This window comes from Eptatretus burgeri, chromosome 5 (genome assembly GCF_056783735.1).
Source record: "Eptatretus burgeri isolate ZD-2024b chromosome 5, Ebu_testis_v1, whole genome shotgun sequence".
In the NCBI taxonomy this organism is placed as follows: domain Eukaryota; kingdom Metazoa; phylum Chordata; class Myxini; order Myxiniformes; family Myxinidae; genus Eptatretus; species Eptatretus burgeri.
Genome location: NC_140965.1, coordinates 70,244,959 through 70,250,958, shown reverse-complemented (window position 1 = coordinate 70,250,958; position 6,000 = coordinate 70,244,959).

Here is a 6,000-nt window from a genome sequence, read left to right as displayed (position 1 = left end):
CATGTTTGACATTAGGGTTTTTTTAACAACTAAAATGGCCACCAGTCGGCCATCTTGGAACTGATGTCGCAAAAAAATGACGTGCATATATAAACCATCGTGTAGTCTTTGTGCCAAGTACAAATAAAATCGGTCCATATACGTCTGAGATATGGTTGCGGACACGAAAATTGAGACCAAAGTCCGACGGAGGCCAATAATGGACTGGAATATATTCTCATGGTCTTTACACTGTTGGGAAAACAGGAAAAGACTGGTAAATTCAAAATGTGTTCCTGGATGGGAAAACCGCTGAAACGTGGCTAAAATCATGATAGTCAGGAAATTGCTGAGATTTTGACTTTGCCACTCGTGGAAATTTTCAGTTTGCATCAACATCCGAAAACATTTGTGAGACATTCGGAAAGGTCCGACAACGGTCGGTTTTGTTACAGAGGACAACACTTCCGGTCAAAAGGCGCCATTTCCTGATTTCCTCATGGTCTCACAACTGGCATTGCATCAAACGATTTCTTCACAGCGACCACGTCTCAATTACACGGTAAGTTTGTGTGTTTTTAAATATTAAATTTCATCCAAAAAGCCAAGTGTTCACTTCGTGGTTAAGATGGCTGGCTTGAGACCTTAGGATCCTGAGTTTGAGCTCCTGTCGACCGTTGAATTAACACCAGGTGGGATTGACAGCCTGTTATCCTTTCTAGTTTGGTGAAATGAGTACCAGTGTACTGGGTAGTAACCTGCGTCATAGTGGCGACCCCTCCAGGACTATACTCCTTGCCAATGAAACTGCCTCGGCAGCCCTATGTGCCTTACAGCGTGAAAGGAATGGTATTATTTTACTATTTTTAAATTTCATCCAATATCTTTGTTTCGCGGCCAATTACCTGTATTTGTTTGTACACAGTAGACATGTGCAGACAGTTGTTAGAAAATTGCTGAGGCCGCATTGGTGCAGTCGTGAGGCACATGTGCCTATGCATCAACTTCTTCTTGTACATCAACCTGTTATCATGTTGTATGTTACTGTTTATATCACAAGTTTGTGTAATTCTTTTAATTTTCAGATCATACCTGGGTGCACCTTCCAAGACTCGTGCATTCATGATGACTTCCTCAAGTTTTGGTTTAAAAGAGGGAAAGAAATCCCCCAAATCAGCCTTCTGCAAACTGTGCAAAAAGTCAATCAACATCCATTCCATTGGGAAAACTGATATTGTCTCATGCCAAAGGCAAGAAATGTATGGATAAAGTAAAATGTCTGCAGAGCACTACCAGCTCACCAGAGTAGTTTTCTGTCACCAGCCAGTTTTCCAGCTGCAGACCTCCTTTTCCAGCAACTTTCCATCATCTGCCAACAACAGCCTGATGAGTTGCCAGTTCATCTGCCAACAAAAAACGGTCTCATAGATATTGGATCAGGTGGTTTCCATGAATTCTCCAATTAATTTTCATCAGCATTAATAAAAACTGGCTGGAGTTTTGAGTTTTGTGTCCATCAGACATTAAATGCTGAAATTTGGTGTCTGAAAGTGATCGTCATATTACTCCTTTTCATTACAGAACATTGTCAATTTTCCAGAAAGTGTTTCCAGACTCCAATCTTGCACAGAATATGATATGAGAGACAAAGTCCATGTACACGTCACATTTTGGCATTGCTCCCCATCTTCACCGACTTGAAAATGAACTTCAGGTTGAACCACATACGTCTTGATGTTCGATGAAATTTTGAACCCGAGACCTTCAAAAAACAAAGAAAATGGACATTCGCCTCTGTCTTTGGCAAGACAGATCAAAAGTTTTAAATTTTTGACATGTTTTGAACTTATCTTTTTTGCAGCACATCAACGTTAAAGTTTTATCCTTTCTAATGTTTTTATCTACCACACTATTTTTTACTGATTACAATATACAAATACATGTATTGCTTTAAAATTATTTGGATCAGACTTCACTGCAATGCTTCATAAAAAAATATGATTAGACTAGTCTTTTAAAAACGATGAATGTATAAACAGGCGAGCATTGGGTGGCTTTGAAACCAACTCTGGTTCTTTTTCCGCCAGCAATTTGCAGCCTTTTTCGCTTTAAAAATCATTTTCTCAGGAACGGTAAGTCCGATCAACCCGAAATTTTCACCATAGTATGTATCTTTTTTGATAGCATACTCAATTAATAATTATGATGTAATAGGTCACGTGGTAAGGGCGCCATCTTGAAAAAACCGATAAACTTTGGACCTCTGTATCTGAAACGGCGCAATGGAAATTTTTTTTGCTTGATACATTTTACTTAGCTCCCTATGGGGAATACGTGTGATTTTTCGTGACATCATCGGTGAAGCGGTATGCCGGTGAAAATTCGTAAAGTAGAATGCTGCATGGGAAAAATCTGAAATTTCTTGAGTGTCATCTGCACATAAATTCACCATAGAAAAAATTTATTGTGACGTCATCGGTGACGGAGTTTAGCAGCCATCTTGTTTTGAATTTTTTTTTTTTAATAATCTTCTTCTCCAGAACGGCTGGACAGATTGTGGCGAAACTTTACACATACATTCCCCATGGCATCCTTTTACTTGTTTGTTAATTTCTAATTGATAGGTTACATGGTTTGGTGGCCATCTTGAATTTACCCTAAAACTTTCAAACATCTTTTCCAGAATAGCTTGTAAGATCAAGGGCAAACTTCACACTTCACAGGTATATTCTGCACTTGTAGTGGATATAGGTTTGTTAATGAATAATTGATAGGTCACATGGTTTGGCAGCCATGTTGGATTTAAGAAAAATATTAAATAATGTTTTCTCTGGAACTGCTTAATCCATCGAAGTGAAAATTTGCAACTGCCATCTTCCATCAGGTCTGTATACATGGTAAAAATTATGACTCGCAAGTCACATGGTTTGGTGGCCATCTTGGATAGAAAAACGCACCTTATCCGATTAACATGAAACTTCACACACGTGTTCCACTACACGATTAGAAGCAGAATTTAAACTTATGATGTCATAGGTCACATGGTCTGTCAGCCATCTTGGATTGGAAATTAATAAATTCTTAAAATCTTCTTCTCCAGAACGGTTGGACAGATTGAGGCGAAACTTTACGCATACATTCCCCATGACATCCTTTTACTTGTTTGTTAATGTCATTGATAGGTCACATGGTTTGGTGGCCATCTTGAATTTACCCTAAAACTTTCAAACATTTCTCCAGAACGGCTTGTAAGATCAAGGGCAAACTTCACAAGTGTATTCTGCATGCATAAGCGATATATGTTTGTTAATGAATAATTGATAGGTCACATGGTTTGGTGCCATGTTGGATTTAAGAAAAATATTAAATAATGTTTTCTCTGGAACCACATAACCTATCAAAGCGAAACTTGGCAAGTGTAATCTATCGCCATGCCAGCATATGCGGTAAAAATTATGACGTCACATGGTTTGGCGGCCATCTTGGATAGAAAAACGCACCTTTTCCGATTAACACGAAACTTCACACACGTGTTCCATTACATGATTGGAAGCAGAATATAAATTTGTGATGTCATAGGTCACATGGTTTGTCAGCCATCTTGGATTGAAAATTAATAAATTTTTAAAATCTTAATCTCCAGAACGGCTGGACAGATTGAGGCAAAAATTCACACACACTTTCCCCAAGACATCCTTTCACAAGTTTGTTAATTTCTAATTGATTGATCACATGGTTTGGCGGTCATATTGAATTTACCCTAAAACCTTCAAACATCTTCTCCAGAACGGCTGGACAGATCAAGGGGAAACTTCAGAAACATATTGCACACGAGCAGTGAATATAAGTTTATTAATTTCGAATTGATAGGTCACATGGTTTGGCAGCCATGTTGGATTGAAGGATAAATATTAATTAATGTTTACTCTGGAACTGCTGCTTCTATATATGCCAAACTTCACATTTGTAATCTAGCCGACATGTGAAACGTAGCTTTAAAATTTCAACCTGATTGGCCACACAGTTTGGCAGCCAGAATTATTTAATTATTTGGATCTGAGAACTTTTAGATTTGTTTTTTCCAGAAGGCTCACTTGGCTGCACCTGCATGCGTTTGAGGGTACAGGAATAGCAATTCAATTGATACCGACAATGTCCCCAGGAAAAGGGGCTAACTGCATATGTAATAACTAGATTGAACACATTGTGCTATCCGGTTCGTCACTCGTATGTCCCGCGCTGTCTCAAAGCAGGCCTGTATTTGTATCACTATTAAATAATGTTTTCTCTGGAACCACTTATCCTATCGAAGCGAAACTTTGCAACTATCATATACCACCATGTCTGCATATATGGTAAAAAATTATGAAGTCACATGGTTTGGCCTCCATCTCGAATAGAAAAACGCACCCTGTACGATCAACACAAAACTTAACAAGCATGATCCACTACCCCATTAGAGGGAGAATTTAAATCTATGTTGTACTAGGTCACATGGTACAGCAGCCATATTGGATTGAAAATTAATTTTTAAAGTCTTCTTCTCTGAAACGGCTGAACAGATCGAGAAGAAACTCTACATGTATGACCGCCTCTCCATGACGAACAAAAAGTTCTCCCCCCCCCCCCCTTGATGTACGACGCATCGTTTGAGAGCCATATTGAATTGAAGGAAAAATATTAATTAATGTTTACTCTGGAACTACTGCATCAATAAATGTGAATCTTCAAAGTTATGATGGAACACTCATGTGGAATGAAGGATTTAAATTTCAACTTGATCGGCCACATAGTTTAGCAGCCATGTTAGATTGAAGGAAAAATATAAAGTAATATTTACTCTGAAACCACTATATCAATATATGCGAAACTTCACAATTATAATCTAGCTGACATGGGAAATACAGGTTTAAAATTTCAACTCGATTGGCCACACAGTTTGGCAGCCAGAATTATTAAATTATTTGAATCTGACAGCATTTCGATTTTTTTTTTTCCAGAAGGCTCACTTGGCTGCACCTGGATACGTTTGAGGGTACAGGAATAGCAATTCAATTGATACCGACAATGTCCCCAGGAAAAAGGACTAACTGCATACGTAAGAACTAGATTGAACACTTTGTGCTACCCGGTTCAGAACCCGTCTTTCCCGCGCTGTCCCGAAGCAAGGCTGTATTTGCATCACGATTAAAGAATGTTTTCTCTGGAACCACGTATCCTAGCGAAGCGAAAATTTGCGACTGTCATCTCCAGAAAGTCTGACGTTGTATCAAAGGCGGACGTCTGGGTACCCGGTCATCACTGCCAGCAGTTATAAAGTGGCAATTCTAGTTATTATTGTTATTACTCTCTCGTTAATTCTGCTCTGTGCCCCTTTTGTAAGTGACCTGTTTATTTGCTGCACCACACCTCTCTCCCCTATCTCTGCACAACACACCCCAATAAATCCTGATCGTACCACATACCTCTCCTCGCCCATTGTAAATAAATTATTATTACGAATGTTCCCAGCTCGTCTTTGTGGTTTCTTTCAACGATCCAGCAAGGTCCGAATCCTAGTTTAGCCGGGACTTTATTCCCAACGATCCATTCCTTTTAGCCGGTACGTCCTTAGCAGTGTCGCTCGGCTGCATCCAATCCGGTAAAGTGATCCGGTCCGGGAGAGTGATCTGGTTCGGACAAGGCGTACTGAGGGCGTGTTCCCCGGTAATTAAACCACGTGATTAATTATGTAACCCGATTAACCCATAGACGGGAGGACCCTAGGTCACGCGGTTGAGTTATTGGTATCCACGGTCGGTTAAGTGACCAGCCGCGTCATGGAATTATCCGTGTGTGACGGCCTACAATTCTGGGGAGTCTGGTGGGAACCGAGATAGCTTCCCCCACCGAGTGGTCTTCTCACCCGACCCCCGCCTTGCAACAATATATATATATATATATATATATATATATATATATATATATATATATATATATATATATATATATATATATATATATATATATATATATATATAT